General features: G+C 45.7%; 1 long non-coding RNA gene across 1 annotated transcript in view; it reads left to right on the top strand.

Annotated features, from left to right (window-relative positions):
• The first annotated feature begins 10,900 nt into the window (after window positions 1-10,900).
• Window positions 10,901-20,336, top strand: part of LOC137418930 (uncharacterized) — a 48,259-nt gene continuing 38,823 nt past the window's right edge. Inside the window, exon 1 of the long non-coding RNA XR_013624440.1 lies at window positions 10,901-11,026. This is a non-coding gene — a long non-coding RNA (uncharacterized LOC137418930). The remainder of the gene's footprint in view (window positions 11,027-20,336) is intronic.

Below are 20,336 nucleotides of genomic sequence, written 5' to 3'. Positions count from 1 at the left end.
GCCTCTGCCGCCCCCGACCTCAATGCCGCCCCCATCTTTTTAGGCCTACCTCGTGTTAACTCGACTAGTGAGAAAGCAAAGGGCAGCGAAAATGGATTGCGCCTACTGAGGTAGAATGGTTTGCCGAAGTAGGACCTATTCTCCTGTCTTTACACAACGCAGGATTAACACTGGAAAGGGCCTACTCTCACACATACCAAGAAATAACTATACCACAAATGAGGCTACATGTTACTTGTGTGACTATCTATGGGGGACAACCTTTAACCTTTATTGAGCTCACTGTACACATCTCAAAACCGTAGCAATATTATTTTATAATTACTAATACAGATGGTAAACATATTATTTTATAATTACTAATACAGATGGTAAACATTTATTTTATAATTACTCATACAGATGGTAAACATATTATTTTATAATTACTAATACAGATAGTAAACATATTATTTCATAATTACTAATACAGATAGTAAACATATTATTTTATAATTACTAATACAGATAGTAAACATATTATTTTATAATTATTAATACAGATAGTAAACATATTATTTTATAAATACGAATACAGATGGTAAACATATCGTTTTATAAATACTAATACAGGCGGGAAACATATTATTTCATAAATACTAATACAGATGGTAAACATTATTTTATAATTACTAATACAGATGGTAAACATATTATTTTATAATTACTGATACAGATAGTAAACATTATTTTGTAAACACCAATACAGACAGTAAACATATTATTTTATAAACACCAATGCAGATAGTAAACATATTATTTTATAATTACTAATACAGATGGTAAACATATTATTTTATAATTACTAATACAGATGGTAAACATATTATTTTATAATTACCAATACAGATAGTAAACATTATTTTATAATTACGAATACAGATGGTAAACATTTTTTTTTATAATTACCAATACAGATAGTAAACATTATTTTATAATTACTAATACAGATGGTAAACATTATTTTATAATTACCAATACAGAAAGTAAACATATTATTTTATAATTACGAATAAAGATGGTAAACATATCATTTTACAATTACGAATACAGATGGTAAACATATTAGTTTATAATTACTAATACAGATGGTAAACATTATTTTATAATTACCAATACAGAGAGTAAACATATTATTTTATAATTACAAATACAGATAGTAAACATATTATTTTATAATTACTAATACAGATGGTAAACATATTATTTTATAATTACCAATACAGATGGTAAACATATTATTTTATAATTACCAATACAGATGGTAAACATATTATTTTATAATTACCAATACAGATGGTAAACATATTATTTTATAATTACCAATACAGATGGTAAACACATCGCACGTGACATAGCCGAATGCCTCAACTCTGTGTTTGCCTCAAAATCTTGTGTCCCAAACCCATCTCTCTCTGTTCCCACCTTTCCCAGTCGAACCAAACTGCTCCTGGACTCTGTGACCTTCTCTCCTGACAAGGTGGAGGAGTTTTTGTCAAACCTAGACTCTGATTCTGCAACTGGACCAGATGGCATCAGCCCACGGGTCCTAAAATCCTGCTCTGCCGCTCTATCTCACCCTCTCTCTGTTCTTTTCACCCTATCTTTTGCTCAAGGTCATCTGCCAGCATCCTGGAAATCAGCAAACATTACCGCCTTACACAAAAAAGGTGCAAAAACAGATCCTTGCAACTACAGACCAATCAGCCTGCTCCCAATTATCAGCAAAGTCATGGAATCCATCATTGCTTCGGATATGAAATCTTTCCTCTTCTCCAATGGCTTGATCTCTGACCATCAATTTGGTTTCAGACCAGGTCACTCTACTCTGGACATGCTGCTTCTGCTGTCTCAACAATGGATGGAGGTCCTCAATGCCAAACAGGAAATCAGAGCTGTCTCCCTTGACATATCACGGGCCTTTGATACGGTCTGGCACCCAGCTCTGCTCACCAAACTCTCCTCCTATGGTATCCATGGAAATCTCCATGCATGGCTTGCGGACTTCCACTCTGGTCGTAGTCAACGTGTGGCCCTGAATGGATTTCTCTTATCTCCCCCTTCCTGTTCAGGCTGGAGTTCCCCAAGGAAGTGTGCTGGGCCCTGTCCTTTTTCTGGTCTTTATCAATGATCTCTCCGACTCTCTGGAAAATCCTCTCTATCTCTTTGCTGATGACTCCACTCTCTGCCGCTCCATTCCTCTTCCCTCAGATCGGCAGTCTGCAGCCTCCTCACTCTCTGAAGACCTGGACAAAATCACAGACTGGTCAAACAAGTGGAACATGTCTTTCAATCCTGACAAATCTCACTCTCTTACTATGTCTCTCCGAAAAGATCGACTGGACAACCCTCCCATCTACTTTCTCAACAATCCTCTCCAAGAAGTTCTGTCGCTCAAGCTTTTGGGTCTCACTATCTGCCATGATCTTTCTTGGGAAAACCACATTTCCAAGCTGGCCTCCAAAGCCAGTCGCCGACTGGGCAGCCTCCGTCGTGCGAAGTCCTTCCTCGGCACACCTGAGCTCCTCACCACATACAAGGCTTTCATCCGCAGCTCAATGGAATACTGTTCTCCCCTCTGGGCTGGTGCTCCTGCCTCACACCTGGCTCGGCTTCACGCTGTTGAATCCAAAGCTTTCAAAATCATTGGAATCTCCCGCGATGAAGCTATCTCTGAGGGCCTTTCACTCACTCACCGCAGGCAGGTAGGGGGTCTTTCTGTCTTCTACCGACTCCTCTCCGGCCTTGCTCCCCCAGCTCTCTCTGTGCTCTGTCCCCCAAATATTCCTACAGGTCGCACAGGATCTGCCAGCAACCCTCTGATGGTTAAACTGCCGAAATCTCGGCTCTCTGCTCACCTTCACTCTTTCATTCCTCTTTTCTCCCGCCTCTGGAACAAACTCCCACACTCCCTTCAATCCCTCTCCTCCCTCCAGGTCTTTAAAACAGCTGTTCACCACCATCTCTTATCTTCCCCCATCCAAAACCTTGATCTTTTCTACCCCCACTAATTCACCCCAGATTCACCTTGTTTGAAATTCCAACTTCCTTCCTGGAAATCCTGGCAGTGTCCATATGTTTATACCTCTCCCACCCCCCCCCCCTTCACATGCCTCCCCCCCCAAAGCCCTCTCCCTCCCACAGATCTCTCGATGTCTCCATGTCTCTCGGTCCCTGCTCTCAAATGTTGTGTTTGTGTCCTTCCCCCTCTCTCCCCATCTTGTCTACCGCTCCCGATGTTATTTGTTTTATGTGTCTGTTTGTCTTTCTGTGTGATTCATGTTCGCTCTTTCACGAGCCTCGATCTTGTATACAAAAAAACAAACAAAAAAAAAAACCCCAACACCCAACACCATCCCTGTACTGTATAATATTACATAATTTATTATTTTCTCTCACGATGTACCTCCTGTGCTTTATGCTGTGGGTGGTGTCGAGACTGGGTCGTTTCGTGCGGAGAGGCATCCACTGCAACTTTGCGGAATTGCAGAAGTACAACCGCTTCGGTCTATGGGGTAGGTGAGGAAGATACAAACCACGTGATGAGTAAATGAAACATTGGTGAGGAAGACACAAACCATGTGATCAGTAAATTAATTATTTAAAACGAGTAGAAAACCCGTCAAAAATGACAGGTTGGAACAGTTTATTTGCCGGGGCAGCCTCGTGATCGTGCCAAAGTCTGAAGCCTGGGCCTCGTGTCAGGTGTGCTTATATCTTCTTTATTTATTAGACATCCTGCAGACGTAAATGAACACTCGGTTTACTCTGCGCATGTTGAACATTACATGCAGTGAATTTCACCTCCACGTGCCTTGTATTTATTGTGATGAAAAAAAACTCCCGCTTCTGTACAACATCCTTGAGGTTCAGTTTGCAAGCCACCATCTACAATTCCAATGTAAGAGACATAATTACTCTTCTTTTATGTCTTTGGAGTCCTCAAGGTCTTTTGGGTTAATTGGGTCCTCGGGGTCTTTTGGGTCTTCTGGTTTCATGGCATCTTTTGGGTCATTTGAGTCTTTTGGGTCCTCTGGATCTTTGGGGTCCATGGGTATTTTCGGTCCTCTGGGTCGTTGGGGTATTTTAGGGTTTTTGGGGTATTTTGGGTCATCGGGGTGATTTGGGTATTTGGGGTCCACTGGGACCTCGGGATCTTTTTGGTGTTTTGGGGTCTTTTTGATGTTTTGGATATTGCTTGGGTCTATGGAGTCGTTAAGGGTCTTTGGGATCTTTTGGATCTTCAGAGTCTTTTGGGTCTTTGTGGCATTTTGGTTCTCAGGGTATTTTGGGTCTTCGTGGTGTTTTTTTCGGCCTTTCGTCTTTTTGGATATTTGGGGTCTTCATGGGGTCTTCGGGGTTTTTTGGTTCTTCGTGGTGTTTTGGGTCACATGAAGAGTCACATGAAGTGTATGAGTCACATGAAGAGTGAAAAGTGTTCGCATTAATTATATAGAGTGAATGAATCATGAATGACTTATGAAGGGTGTTTTATTGATAGCATAAGATAAGAAAAACCAATCGTGTTCTTACGTTAACTAGTTAGACCAGCGACGAAAGAATCTCGTCACAGAGCAGTAACTGAAGTCTCATTCTCAACGACAACGGTACTCAGTGGAAAGCACACCTCCGCCAGGTTGAACAGTTTACGTTTTGTGTCAACTGAACCGTTCGTTCTGGATCCGACATCAACCAAAATCGAATCAGCTTGTTCTCGTCACAAACCCAACTCATCCACAAAGTTTTGTCGTAACTCGTCCACAACTTTTTTCAAATTTCATGCTGCATATCGTTTTTGTCCCGATCACTCAACAGTGAAGAATCGCTTTAAAATGTTTAAATCCTGGTATCCGTTTTTCGGATCTTCACCAAATTTAAATCAACTCGCAACGGCACCTGCCCTATGGGCGGGGCTCCAATTGGGAAGCCCAAATGAAAAGGTAAAATATCAGAAATTGAAGGTTTTTTTATTTTAAACGATTCATATAAACATCCGATGAATCATATCACACGCAAATCATCAAAATCTAAACAGCATCTTAAGAATTTCAATAAAAGCCACATCACTGTTCATATCGGTAAATATTATTCCATCGTGTTTCAAATCGTGATCGATGCACGATGATCGTGATGATCGTGATCGTGAATCGTGTTCACAACCGCGATGTCGAACGTAAAACAATTATTACCTGACGATCGTTTCTCTTCCACTTTTTCTTCATCCTTGTAAACCAAGACCACATCTTGCTTTGAATGCAGAAGGTGGATAAAGGGAGCGCAAAAGACTCACACGCGAACTCGAACACGAAAATTCCGAAACGCAACAAAGCTCCGTGCGTCACAATGATAGGGGGCGGGGCTTCATCTCCATCCACTCAAACACCAACGTTCCGAAACGCAACAACAAAGCACCGTGTCACAATGGATGTGGGCGGGGCTTCATCTCCATCGTTGCCCTCATTAACAATGACTTATGGAATAAACTTAAAACTGGTGACACATCCACACCTTTTGGTTTTTAAAATATCGATTTGAAAAAAAAACAAAAAAAAAACACTTTTCTTCGGACCACAGAAGAGGCTCAGTTTTCTCGACCTCACTGAACTTGATGGTTCTGGTTCGGGAACGTTTGGTGCATCGCGATGAACCCGAACGTTCATTTCCAGCCCAGGTGTGGGTGCGTGGCAGGATGGTCTCGAGGTGCACACCTGACCTTTAAGCTGCACTGTCTAGCCTGCGTACGAATGCCGACTCAGCTGTAAACTCCCATCCTGGTGTTTCACAAACATCTTGCCACCACTGTGCTTCCCTTCGAAAAATCACTCCGCGTGCCATTCCTCAATCGTCCTATGATCCTCCCGATACAGTTGGTGTGACTTTTGCAGCAGATGTCCTAAAGCGTGGGCGTCAACTGATCTTGATCTTGCGCGAGTGCATCACTTCCTGCACCCGTTCCCCTCTCATTTATGACGAACGCCATGACACCCTACGTGACGGCCTGCTCAAACTCATCAGTGAACTTCATCCGATGGAGGAGCTCCCTGCTGTCATCCGGACTGATCAAGCCTCTGCATTCAAGTCTCCCACTAATGACAAGCTCCTGCAAGATCACCGCGTCTCCCTCGAGCTTCGTCGCGTCAAAAACCCTGTCGCCGAGAAAGCCATTCAGGAATTAAAAGCTGAATTATTACACAAAGACCCGTTAGCAGGTCCAGTGTCGCCTCGTCAGCTTTCCACGGCTACTGCCCGATTAAACTCACGTATCAGATCTCGCGGTATGTCTGCACGGGAGATGTGGATACAACGTGACCAGTTCACTAACCACCAGATTCCAATCTTGAATCAGAACCTTGGCCGAGAGCAGCATGCCCAACGCTCCAGGAACCAAACTTATAGTGAGAAGTCCAAGTCCCCATCAACAAAACGCTCTGCTACTCCGACAGCTCATGTTGGAGACCTGGTGTACTTGCACTCACATGGATCCAAGTCTCGAGCACGGGATCGTTACCTGGTTGTGTCTGTGGACGTGAACTGGTGCGACATCCGCAAGTTCGCTGTCTCTCAACGACGACGCTCGTCGTATCATGTACTACAATCGGAATGTTACATGGTACCTACATGGACTACACATACCATCCCACACCCGCACAGAGGTTCCTGTGATGATTCTCTCGGTGATGAAGACGACTTGGATGGGCCACCTATTGCTCCCCCCCCCCCCCCCCCCCGATCCACCCCACATACCTCCCATTCTCTCAACTCCAGCTGAACGTCTTCTGCGCCCAAGTCCTCCTCCTGTGGTTCTACCCTCTGTCCCTCTATGCTTGCCCATCCCTGTGATTCCCAGGTCCAACGCCATGTTACTGACAGCACGGCAACCGCATCACCTCCTATCAGGTCAGGACGTCTTCGTTCACGCCCCCAAACACTTGGATGACGACGTTCTTGATGGATGACTGGTTGCATATGTGTCAATGGGGCAGGAGAATCCCGAGGCATCTGAGGACAGCCTATCCAGTGATGCGGTTGCAATGGTAAAGTGATGCGGTAAACGCTTTTCCTCTTAACCTGACATCATCGGTCTACTGCCTTCAGGCACGTGTACAAATACTGTTCTGCTTTTCAGTTTTGTGACCCGACAATGCAGCATTTCATGGTTTGACTGAATTTTTGCTGTTTTTATATTCCCATACATGTGTACATGAAAAACCATTCAACGGAGGAAATTTAAACTTCACCACATGTCTCATGACCATTTGATATCGCGCATATTGAGTGTACATGAAAAATCATTCAACGAAGGAAATTTAAACTTTACCACATGTTACATGACCATTTGATATCGCGCATATTGAGTGCACATGAAAAATCATTCAACGGAGGATATTTAAACTTTACCACATGTTACATGACCATTTGATATAGCGCATATTGAGTGCACATGAAAAATCATTCAACGGAGGAAATTTAAACTTCACCACATGTCTCATGACCATTTGATATCGCGCATATTGAGTGTAAATGAAAAACCATTCAACGGAGGAAATTTAAACTTTACCACATGTTACATGACCATTTGATATAGCGCATATTGAGTGCACATGAAAAATCATTCAACGGAGGAAATTTAAACTTTACCACATGTTACATGACCATTTGATATCGCGCATATTGAGTGCACATGAAAAATCATTCAACGGAGGATATTTAAACTTTACCACATGTTACATGACCATTTGATATCGCGCATATTGAGTGTACATGAAAAACCATTCAACGGAGGAAATTTAAACTTTACCACATGTTACATGACCATTTGATATAGCGCATATTGAGTGCACATAAAAAAACAATTCAACGGAGGAAATTTAAACTTTACCACATGTTACATGACCATTTGATATAGCGCATATTGAGTGTACATGAAAAACCATTCAACGGAGGAAATTTAAACTTTACCACATGTCACATGACCATTTGATATAGCGCATATTGAGTGTACATGAAAAACCATTCAACGGAGGAAATTTAAACTTTACCACATGTTACATGACCATTTGATATAGCGCATATTGAGTGTACATGAAAAACCATTCAACGGAGGAAATTTAAACTTTACCACATGTTACATGACCATTTGATATAGTGCATATTGAGTGCACATAAAAAAACAATTCAACGGAGGAAATTTAAACTTTACCACATGTTACATGACCATTTGATATAGCGCATATTGAGTGTACATGAAAAACCATTCAACGGAGGAAATTTAAACTTTACCACATGTCACATGACCATTTGATATAGCGCATATTGAGTGTACATGAAAAACCATTCAACGGAGGAAATTTAAACTTTACCACATGTTACATGACCATTTGATATAGCGCATATTGAGTGTACATGAAAAACCATTCAACGGAGGAAATTTAAACTTTACCACATGTCACATGACCATTTGATATAGCGCATATTGAGTGCACATAAAAAACAATTCAACGGAGGAAATTTAAAATTTACCACATGTTACATGACCATTTGATATAGCGCATATTGAGTGTACATAAAAACCATTCAACGGAGGAAATTTAAACTTTACCACATGTTACATGACCATTTGATATAGCGCATATTGAGTGTACATGAAAAACCATTCAACGGAGGAAATTTAAACTTTACCACATGTCACATGACCATTTGATATAGCGCATATTGAGTGCACATGAAAAACCATTCAACGGAGGAAATTTAAACTTTACCACATGTTACATGACCATTTGATATCGCGCATATTGAGTGTACATGAAAAACCATTCAACGGAGGAAATTTAAACTTTACCACATGTCACATGACCATTTGATATCGCGCATATTGAGTGTACATGAAAAACCATTCAACGGAGGAAAGTTAAACTTTACCACATGTCACATGACCATTTGATATAGCGCATATTGAGTGTACATGAAAAACCATTCAACGGAGGAAATTTAAACTTTACCATATGTTACATGACCATTTGATATCGCGCATATTGAGTGTACATGAAAAATCATTCAACGGAGGAAATTTAAACTTTACCCCTTGTTACATGACCATTTGATATAGCGCATATTGAGTGTACATGAAAAATCATTCAACGGAGGAAATTTAAACTTTACCACATGTTACATGACCATTTGATATAGCGCATATTGAGTGTACATGAAAAATCATTCAACGGAGGAAATTTAAACTTTACCACATGTTACATGCCCATTTGATATAGCGCATATTGAGTGTACATGAAAAATCATTCAACGGAGGAAATTTAAACTTTACCACATGTTACATGACGTGACGGCCTGCTCAAACAGGCCAAAGCCAAAGGCCAAAGATTGCATCTTCTCAGGAAGTTGAATTCATTTGGTGTTCTCTCTCGTGTGATGCGGATGTTGACAAATTCCTTACTGATCAGTGTTTTGTCATTTAATTTGATTTCCTGGTACAGTTATCTTAATGTGCGGAATAATTCACGATTGAGAAAGGTCATTACACTGGTATTTAAAGCTGTCGATGGGCCTCAACCAGTCTGGAGTCTCTATACTTGCGAGCACTGAAAAGGAGGGCGGTGCAGGTGTGTACTGATGAAAGTCATTTCTTGAACGGACTTTTTGAAAAACTGCCATCAGGGAGACGTTTTCGTGTAAGGAGGTTGAAGAAGAACATTTTCAAACGGTAATTTGTACCATGTGGAATTCAAATGCTAAATTCAAATTCATAGACATTTAGCTGTTTCGTCCATCTTGCATATTTTTATATTTTATATTTATTTTATATTTTATATCTTATATTGTTTTCTTATTCCCTTTGTGTTTTACGTGTTAATGATGGTCAACTTACGGTGTCACCAAAGAATAATTTCCCTGAATATTGGAAAATAAAGATTTATTATTGTTATTATTATGACCATTTGATATCTCGCATATTGCGTGCACATGAAAAACCATTCAACGGAGGAAATTTAAACTTTACCACATGTTACATGACCATTTGATACAGCGCATATTACTCGGGTGACGCCCGTCCCCTCAGAACTTACCTGTTGAATTAAACAAAGCCTAACGCCCAGAGATATATATACAACAGGTGTTGTTGTCGTTTGCGTTAGCACTGGCTGGGGGTGCTGCTGGCCCACCTTTGCTGACGGTATCGAGGTTGAAGGGCCGAAACGGGATGATGCTGAGGACCCCGTCAGTGCGGCACACGTGTGACCAGGTGTGTTTTGAACTTATATATATATATATATATATATTCGCACCAAGTCCATCTGAAGACTGCGCGGGGTAAGTATTCTCTGAATACTTCTAGTTCATGGGAAGTAATTGCCATTGAAGGAATGTCATTCAGTGTAGTTTACGAGCTGTAAAGGGACACGAGGACCGGAACTTGTCGATGTTTCAAAAAGAAACAATCACAAACACCTTCTGTTTGTCTCTGTTTCACTGGTTACATTCAAATCGTTCAGCGTGTGTTTCAAGGTCTTTTTGTGGATTCACCATCGACATACTTTGGATGTTTCAGTTCATGTACAATAAACACAATGGGCTATCTGTTCTCAAAGAGACGCCCCTCGTGTTCCGCCATGATTCGTTTTGCTCTGGAATTCATTCGGTGTGGGCGCGAGTGTCGATGGACGAACGTGTGTCGCGTTTGCAAAGGTCGAGTGTACATTTCCCAACTCGGTGAGGGTGCATGGACCTCGTGCAGGAGGAGGAGGAGCTTGCATCGAAGGTACTCTGGAGGCGGTGCTTGCCACGCGGAGGGGCGGAGCCAAGGGGGCGTGGCCAAGTGCGAGTCGCGCTCGCGCAGCGCATTTAATCGGGACATTTCCGCCGGCGTGGACCTTCTGACCGTAAGGAGACATTCGGACCGGCGTTCGTGTTCACGTCTTCCGAAGTCGGTGCTGCTCTCTAGCGACTCCGCATGTTGGGCTCTTCCTGCTGATTGGTGAGTGACCTTACCGTACGTGGGTGATGGGGTACGTCTTGGGTGCGACTCTTCAATGCGCAGTATTCCACACTGGAACGTCCTGTCCTGGAATGGTACTTTATATCTGATTCCATGGTAAAGCACAACACGGACGAGAAACCATGCTGAGAATTCTGCTGATACGGGTATCCTTTGATTCATCTTATTCTCACCAAAAAATCCTTGTCTCGGTATATCATGTGTTAATGTGTGTTGTGTAGGAGCTGTGCTCCCACGTCAATCGGAAGAATCGACGCGACAAAAAGCTGGAATTCGCCCGAGTTTCTTTATTCTTTGTTTTCACTGACGTCACAGTTTCTGTGTACACACTTCAAATTACCCATCTCGCATTGCGCGGCGGCCATTTTGATACCCATGCTAATCTGTCCGTGTGCGCTGATATTGATTTGTTGCGTTGGTTTATGGTGAATGCGGATCGCAAAAAGTCTGTTTTATAAAGTAATTTTGTTTGTTTTGTCACGTTCATGTGGAGTGTGGTGCCATCTAGTTTATATTACGTATTGTTGCCCAACAAACACAGAACATTCGGTTTAAGTTTGCCGTGGACCAGTGAACTGGTGAACACCTGGGCAGTGGGTCAACCTGCAACCAACTACCTGTAGAACAGACTTGGAGTGTACGTAAGGATACGGTAGATCCAGGCTTGAGTATGGCTAGCAGTGCGAGTGCCAACCATGGCTACCAAGAGACGCTCCCCCCGGACGTTCTTGTTCGTTACAAAGAGAAGATTTCTGTCATTGGGTGTGACCCTTATGGTCTATCAAATGATCAATTTGAGAAGAATGTGAGCAAGTGGCCTCAGGTGACCCACATCGACGTGATCAACTACCTGTTGTTCAGCAAATCGGCCTCTACCAAAGATGAGCAGAAAGAAAGATAACTTCAGACCCATCTCCAACCTACCCTTTCTGTCAAAGGTTTTGGAACGCGCTGTAGCCACTCAACTCAAACATCACCTCTCTGCCAATAACCTGTATGAAACATTCCAATCCGGATTCCGCTCCAACCACAGTACTGAAACTGCTCTCCTCAAAATCACCAACGACCTTCTCCTCTCCTCTGACGCTGGCAACCTCAACATTCTCATCCTCCTCGACCTCAGCGCCGCCTTTGACACCATCGATCACACCATCCTCCTCACCCGACTTGAAACCACCTTTAACATTACCGGCACTGCCCTCTCTTGGATTAAATCATACCTCTCTGACAGACGTCAGTTCATCTCCATCAATAACTGCAAATCCCCCACTGCTCCCCTCCCCCAAGGTGGCCCCCAAGGTTCAGTTCTTGGCCCCCTCCTCTTCATCCTTTACCTGTCCCCCCTCGGTCACTTAATCCGCCGTCATGGTCTCCAATTCCACTGCTTTGCTGGTGACATCCAGCTTTTCATCTCCACCAAGTCCATCTCCACCGCCACCCACTCTATCCTGACAAACTGCATCACTGAAATAAAATCCTGGCTTCAAATCAACTTCCTCAAACTTAACTGTGATAAATCTGAAATAATCATCATTGGCCCAAAAACGCTCACCAAGTCCACCCATAACTTTGCCCTCAACATCGACGGTTTCCCAGTATCCACTTCCCCTCACATCCGGAATCTTGGCATCATCTTTGACCAAACCCTCTCCTTCGACAAATACACTAAACAGATCACAAAGACAGCCTTCTTTCACCTGAAAAACATCGCCCGTCTCCGTCCATCCCTCTCCTCCGTGGCTGCAGAAACCCTCATCCACGCCTTCATCACTTCCCGTCTGGACTACTGCAATAGCCTCCTTTATGGTTCACCCTCAACAATCACCAATAAACTCCAATACATTCAGAACTCCGCTGCCCGTCTACTCACCCATTCCCGGACCCGTGACCACATCACCCCCGTCCTTTACAAGCTTCACTGGCTCCCCATCTCCCAGAGAATCCAGTACAAAATCCTCCTCTTGACATACAAAGCCCTCCATAACCTGGCCCCATCCTACCTGGCTGACCTCCTCTCCAGACACACTCCCACCCGCAACCTCCGCTCTGCTGATACCAACCTCCTGACCCCCCCCCCATCCGGACCAAATTTAGATCCTGGGGGGACAGGGCCTTCTCCATCGCTGCTCCCACCCTCTGGAACTCGCTACCTCACACCATCAGAGACTCCTCCTCACTCACCACATTCAAAACATCACTCAAGACCCACCTGTTCAACACTGCATTCAACATTTAACCCACAGCATCTAACCCCTGACTATCTCCTCTCATTCTCCCTCCTTTGTGCTTTGAATATTTCCCTATTGATTCTTCTTTTTTTGCAATTGTTTTTATGTTTTGCTATGCATTATGTTTTGCACTCTGTCAAAGCGTCTTTGGGCTTCCTGAAAAGCGCTATATAAAATAAATGCATTATTATTATTATTATTATGAGTTGAAGAAGTATAAATCCCTCGAGGCATACAGGTTGTACCAAGATGGATGGGTGCGACAAATCCTACACAAAGAACTGAATGACGTCCACTTGATTCGATCCAAGGTATTAATATATTAAACAAACATGTATTTTTTAAAGCTGCTTGTGTTCATCTTATGGACCTGATTGATTAAGTGCCCTCCATTTGTTCAAAAACCACTGCAGTTTTAAGCTGTGCATGCATGTGTGCATACTTTGTAGACTTGTGACGCACAGTGCGAAGTGAGTGCCGCCATGTGTGCTTTGTGCGTATGGCCATAAGTCATCACCTATATTTATCATGTAAGCAACGAATACATAGCACGTTCTTCACATGATAAAATCGAGATTCATTTTGACCGAGTTGATAAGAGTACATAACTTTAGAAAGTTTATTGGACAGTTTCAAATTCAATACTTTTATGTTCCAGGTTTCGCATTCCATGAGGATCCATGACAAGCCGCTGGAGCCGTGGATAATCCTGAGCAGTAATGGTGTGATTCAGTCAGCCCATTGCACTTGTGTGGCCGGTCTTGGCGAAGGCTGTAGCCATATAGCAGCCGTGCTGTTTGCGCTAGAAAATGGAACGCGCATCACACAAGAAACATCTGTCACTGATGTGCCAGCCTACTGGATGTGTCCCACACCAGCCAATTTTCAGACTCCATTGAAAAGAATACAGGACATGGACTTGCGATCTGCTGCCAAGAAACGGAGATTAACTGAAGAATTTCCACCCAATGAGCAAGTGCATGCATCCAGTGACCTCAATACTTTGGGCACCATACCTTCCCCCACAAAGCAGGAAGTAGATGCATTCCATGCCAAACTGTTCAAGGCGCTGCCAAACTCTGCTCTATTATCACTGACGGACACGTACAGTGATACCTTTGTGCCAAAGTCTGTTCTAGGGCTACTACCCAAAGAAATGACATTGTATTATGACAAAAAGTTGGAGAAGAAAAGCTACAAGGACTTAATGGCTTATTGTGCTGATTTAGAGATCTCTGTCAGCACCGAGCAGAAAAAACAAGTAGTGAAAATGACATCAACACAATCATCTTGTGCTTTGTGGCATAAAATGCGACTTGGTCGTGTGACAGCATCAAATTTTTATGCTGCATGCCATTCAAGTGTGCTGCAACCTGCACTATCAACAGTGAAAGCGATTTGCACACCCCAGTCCAAAAGCTTCACTTGTGCCGCCATAGAATGGGGGAAGGAAGTACGAAGGTGTTGCCCGTAAACAGTACGAACTGGGGCAGCACAAGATGCACAATGACTTTATTCTTCAGCCGAGTGGCTTGTGGTTGAGTGAGGAATATCCAATGTTTGGAGCCAGCCCAGATGGACTGGTGAGCTGTGCGTGCTGTGGATCCGGATGTGTCGAAGTAAAGTGTCCATACACACTAAAGGATGCGGATGTCAGTACTTTGAAGTGGATTGAAGTGGATGACAATGGCGATATGCACTTAAAAAGAGGCCACAAGCATTATTACCAAGTGCAAATGCAGTTGTTCATGACAAAGACACAGTATTGCGATTTCATTGTCTGGAGCCCCGACAAGATCATGAAAGAGCGCATATTCGTTGATGAGGAATTTTGGGAGAAGATGTCGGAAAGAGCAAAACAATTTCACCAAAAATGTGTTATGCCGGAACTTTGTGCAAAATATTTGACCTCTCGTGCCACACTGAAACCTGGGAGGGTCAGCGAGAACACTGCTGCAACGCCTGCAGCACAGGACACCGAGCTGTACTGCATATGTCATGGGCCAGACAATGGGACAAAGATGGTGTGTTGTGATGGAGAGAACTGCAAGATGCGTTGGTACCACACACACTGTATTCAGATGAAGCGTGTGCCTAAAGGTTTGTGGCTGTGTCCACAGTGTAAATTAGATTTGTAAAGTGTATGTACTATCATGTCTTGGATGGCAGGCCTTCCAGAAGGAAAACCTACAACTCCCAGGACAGGATCAATATTTGTGATTGAGATATTTGTTTATTATTATTAACAAGAGTTCCCTTGTGCATTCCAATTCTATACATGAAACCGAAAATAAGACCATATATATTTTATTTAGAAGAGTATCAGATGAAATGTGGGTTTTGAAGCCACCTTTCTGCAATCTGTGTGCTAAACCTGGCCAGCGAACTGCCTGGGTAATGAGATGAAGAGTGAAACATATATTATTTTATCGGATTGTCTACGACCAGCACATTGATGCAGTTCAGCATAGATTTCATTCGAATGGAACAACAGAAGGACAGAGACTTGCAAAGCAGCAACACACACGGACAACTTTATCAATGGTTGGCGTTTTATCACTTTTCTTTTTCTTCAAGAATTCCAGAGGTATTTCCGTGTCGAAGATTCTGAATTTCCTCACGACAAGCCCGATGACGCGTTCAACGTGGATGCGAACACTGGCGATTTTGCGAGTGTTTTCCACTTCCATGGGGTGGAGTTGGTTTTTTCCACCTTTGAAGTCGGGAATCACCAGCTTTGCCTGATAAAAGGCAATATCATCCGCAATTTTGAAGCCTCTATCTGCAAGCACAATATCTCCAGGCAACAGATTTTGTAAGAAGCCAGATTTCTGTACAATGTGCTTGTCAGATGTCCGACCCCCCCAACCAGCAGAAATGAATATGACTGTCCCTTGTGGAGAAATACCGATCAAGTATTTCACTGTATGGTGTTGCTTGTAGTTGGAATATGTGTACACCTGGTTCAAAGCACCACTAGGTTTTTCTGTGAATAGTTCAAAGCAATCAATTATCACCGATACTCGGTCACCAAAAGTTCTCCGAAAACACATGGGCATAGACTTTCGTAGATTTTCACGATCAGGCCATCTGACACAAAACTCTAATCTCACATACAGCACATCAAGTGTGGCATGGAACACGCGCTGTGCTGTGGACAGTGATATATTTAACTGATATGCTATATCTTGGAACACATAATTCATTCTCAGTTTTATCAGACACAATAAAAGTTGTTGATACTTTGAGATATTTTGCATATTTGGAAGCTGGTGTTCTACCATCTCATAAACTACGTCCATAAGTTCAATATTCGGCAACCCAGTGTACAACAGAACCTTGTCGGGGGATGCAACATAGGTACATCGGTCAAAATTGTTGTTTCTTTGTTTCACCATGTCTTCTGCTTCAACAATTCGCGCTTTGTTGTCACTTTCAAGTTGTGATATTGCATACGACGTCAAATCAGTCTGGACCAGCTGGTGTGCAGATTCAATGGTGTCCAAAGAGGATGTGCTTCCTTCATTATCAATCATCACACTTACCGCTGGCTGCTCCAGATCAGGTGACTCTGAGGCAGAAGCAGCTTCACCAACGCTGCATTGCTGTCTTCTGTTCAGAGACAACAGCGATGAAACGGCATCAGCTTCTTGTCTTTTCCGTTTGCGACCGCGCGCTCTGTCATACCTCCCAGAGGCTGGTGTGTCCTGTCCACACTTGGTATAACCAAGTTGCAAGGTTGGCAACCAAGAAGGATTTGTCTTGAGATGGAGATAGCATTTCTCATCTGAAATATCACAAAACATACAATAATTGCAAATAATTTAGGGTGTTCAGAATAACTAAAAATGTGTCGAGAGACACAGCTGATGCCCTCCCCATTAAAAGAAATACAAGGCGAGTTTCTTAAGTCCAAATACATGGCCAAAAAAGTGAAATATTCAATCAACAGTCAATATTTTATATTTAAATGTCACTATCACTGATATCATAAAAACCAAATATTGTATTCAATATCATTAATGATTTATAGTAATTGTATGGTTATACAATGAAACATGTTCTTACTTACTGTTAACAAAATGCTCGGAGCAGACAAGTGTGCGATCCCACTGTGATTCTGTTTGGATGTCACTGCGATTGATGGCAGCCTTCCACAAACGCTGCCTCTCTTCACTTAAATTTCTTGTTTCCTCACCCTGATTCAGTAGAAGTTTGGGTGTTTTGTAAAACTTAACTCCTGGCCTAACGCCTGGCCTCTTTGAACAACGAAATACGCCGCAAATTGGCATGACTGGTCGTGAACAAAAACTATTTAATGTGAATCCGCTGACGACGTTGTTCGAGAGGGTATCAAAATGGCCGAGGTGTCCCAGGGTGCCCTGCGCGCGTGCTCCGATGGTCACAAGAAAACAAAGAATTGTCACAAAACAACTCAGGTACTCTGAAAAGCCCGTTAATCGGGCAGCAATATATATATATACACATTATCCCGGAGCGTTTGCCCGGGAAAGGCGAGAGGGGATGTGGCCGGGCGTCCTGGCCGCGGCCTGGCAAGTCGAGAGCGGGCATGGCAGGGCATGCCCGGGCGTCCCGGCCGAGGCCTGGCAAGTTGAGAGCGGGCCTGCCCGGGCGTCCTGGATGAGCCCGGCATGGTGATCGCTCCGCATCCTTGGTAGGTGCAAGGCGATTGTGTAAACCCAGCGGTAGCCGCTATACACGTCCCCCCAGAATCGACTTGCACCGGCAGGGTCAATTTAATGGGGGTCGTGATGACCTGACCGAAGCGACCCCTGGCGGGTCGTGGGGGGGGGGGGTCCGGTGTGGTGGTGGGCGGTCGAGTGGGGGGCACCGTGGACGGGGGGCGGCCTCGCCGCGGCGGAAGGGCCAACCATGGCGGTTGGTCGATGTCCACGTGCGCCGGCTTGAGGTGGTCCACCGCAATCCGGTCCGCCCTGCCGCCGATGTCGATGACGAACGACTTGTCGTCCCGTCGCAGGACCCGGAAGGGTCCGTCGTACGGCGGCCGGAGTGGCCCCCGATGTGCGTCATGACGCAAAAAAACGTACTACGCTGTGCGAAGCGCTGGGGGGGACGTAGGACTGGGGGTCACCGTGGTGGGACGTTGGGACGGGCGCAAACCGTCGGGCGGCCGGCCTCCTGGAGGTCCGAGCGCTGGTGAGCTGCGGACCAGCGACTGGTAGCGTCGGGCACGAATTCGCCCGGGACGCGTAGCGCCTGGCCGTAGACAAGCTCGGCGGTGGATGCCCGGAGGGCCTCCTTGGGGGCCGTGCGGAGGCCCAAAAGGACCCACGGCAGCCGGTCGGCCCAACCGCCGTCCTGAAGGCCGGGCATGAGTGCGGCCTTCATGGGGCGGTGGAAACGCTCGCACAACCCGTTGGCTTGGGGGTGGTAGGCCGTAGTACGGTGAAGCTTGACCCCTAGGTTGCGGGTGACCGCGCCCCACAGCTCGGAGGTGAACTGCGGTCCGCGGTCCGACGAGATGTCCGCCGGTGCGCCGAAGCGGGCGACCCAGGTGGCGATGAAAGCCTGCGCCACGTCGGCGGTGGTGGTGGAGACGGGAACGGCCTCCGGCCACCTGGTGGTCCTGTCCACCATGGTGAGCAGGTGTGTGAACCCCCGTGATGGGGGGAGGGGGCCCACCAGGTCCACGTTGACGTGGTCGAAACGTCGTTCGGGCACGGTGAAAGGTGCCATCGGGGCCTGGGTGTGTCAGTGAACCTTGGCCTGTTGGCAGGCTGTGCAGGTGCTGGTCCAATCGCGGACGTCCCGTCGAAGGCCGTGCCAGACGAATCGCGCCGACACCAGCTTCTGGGAAGCTTTCCGGCCCGGGTGGGAAAGGCCGTCGAGTGAGGCGAAGATGCGGCGTTGCCAGGTAAAGGGCACGATGGGGCGAGGCTGGCCTTGGGAGACGTCGCAGAGCAGGACAGTGTCCGCGAAGGGGATGTTGGCCAGGCGGAGGCCCGTGTCCGCCGCCCGGAGGGCTTGCACCGTGGTGTCGGTGGTTTGTTCTGCCGCCATAAGCGCGAGGTCCACGCCGAGGTGGACCATGTTCGCGCTGGCCCGAGAAAGACAGTCGGCCACGGCGTTGTCTTTGCCGGCGACGTGCCGGATGTCCGTGGTAAACTCCGACACGGCGGAGAGGTGGCGCTGTTGGCGGGCCGACCACGGCTCCGTGACCTTGGCCATTGCGTAAACCAATGGCTTGTGGTCGACGAACGCCGTGAAGGGTCGGCCCTCCAGGAGATGGTGGAAATGGCGAACGGCCAGGTGTAGACCGAGGAGCTCACAGTCAAACGTGCTATATTTGAGCTCGTTCGGCCGGAGCTGCCAGCTGAAAAAAGCGAGTGGCTGCCAAACCCCGTTCACCCATTGCTCATGTACGGCGCCCACCGCGTAGTCGGAGGCATCCGTGGTGAGGGCGATGGGAGCGTTGAGCACCGGGTGAGCGAGCACTGTTGCGTCGGCGAGGGCCCGCTTTGAGCTGTTGAAGGCCGCGTCCATTGCTGCGGACCAGACGACGTCGTGCTTGGCCGGCCTGCCCCGGAGGGCTTCGTAGAGGGGCCGCATGAGTTGAGCAGCGCGGGGCACGAAGCGGTGATAGAAATTCACCATTCCCAGGAATTCCTGCAGGGCCTTTATGGAGCGGGGACGCGGAAACGTGGAGATGGCCTCGACCTTGGTTGGCAGCGGCACAGCCCCGTTCTTGGTGATGTGGTGGCCCAAAAAATCAACGGCCGTCGTGCCGAAGTGGCATTTGGCCGGGTTGACGAGGCCGCGCTCGCTGAGGCGCCCGAACAGTATTCGGAGGTGGAGGAGGTGCTCGGCCCGGGACGTGCTGGCGACGAGGATGTCGTCCAGGTAAACGAAGAGGAACGGCAGGTCACACAGCACGCCGTCCATCAAGCGCTGGAACGCCTGAGCCGCGTTCTTGAGGCCAAACGGCATCCGCAGGAATTCGAACAAGCCGAACGGCGTGATGACGGCCGTTTTAGGGACGTCGGCCGCCCTGACAGGTACCTGGTGATATCCCTGTATTA

This window comes from Myxine glutinosa, chromosome 9, assembly GCF_964187855.1.
Source record: "Myxine glutinosa chromosome 9, kmMyxGlut1.1, whole genome shotgun sequence".
Taxonomy (NCBI): domain Eukaryota; kingdom Metazoa; phylum Chordata; class Myxini; order Myxiniformes; family Myxinidae; genus Myxine; species Myxine glutinosa.
The sequence above is the reverse complement of the archived record's forward strand: the minus strand, read 5'-3'. Positions and strand labels throughout refer to the sequence as shown.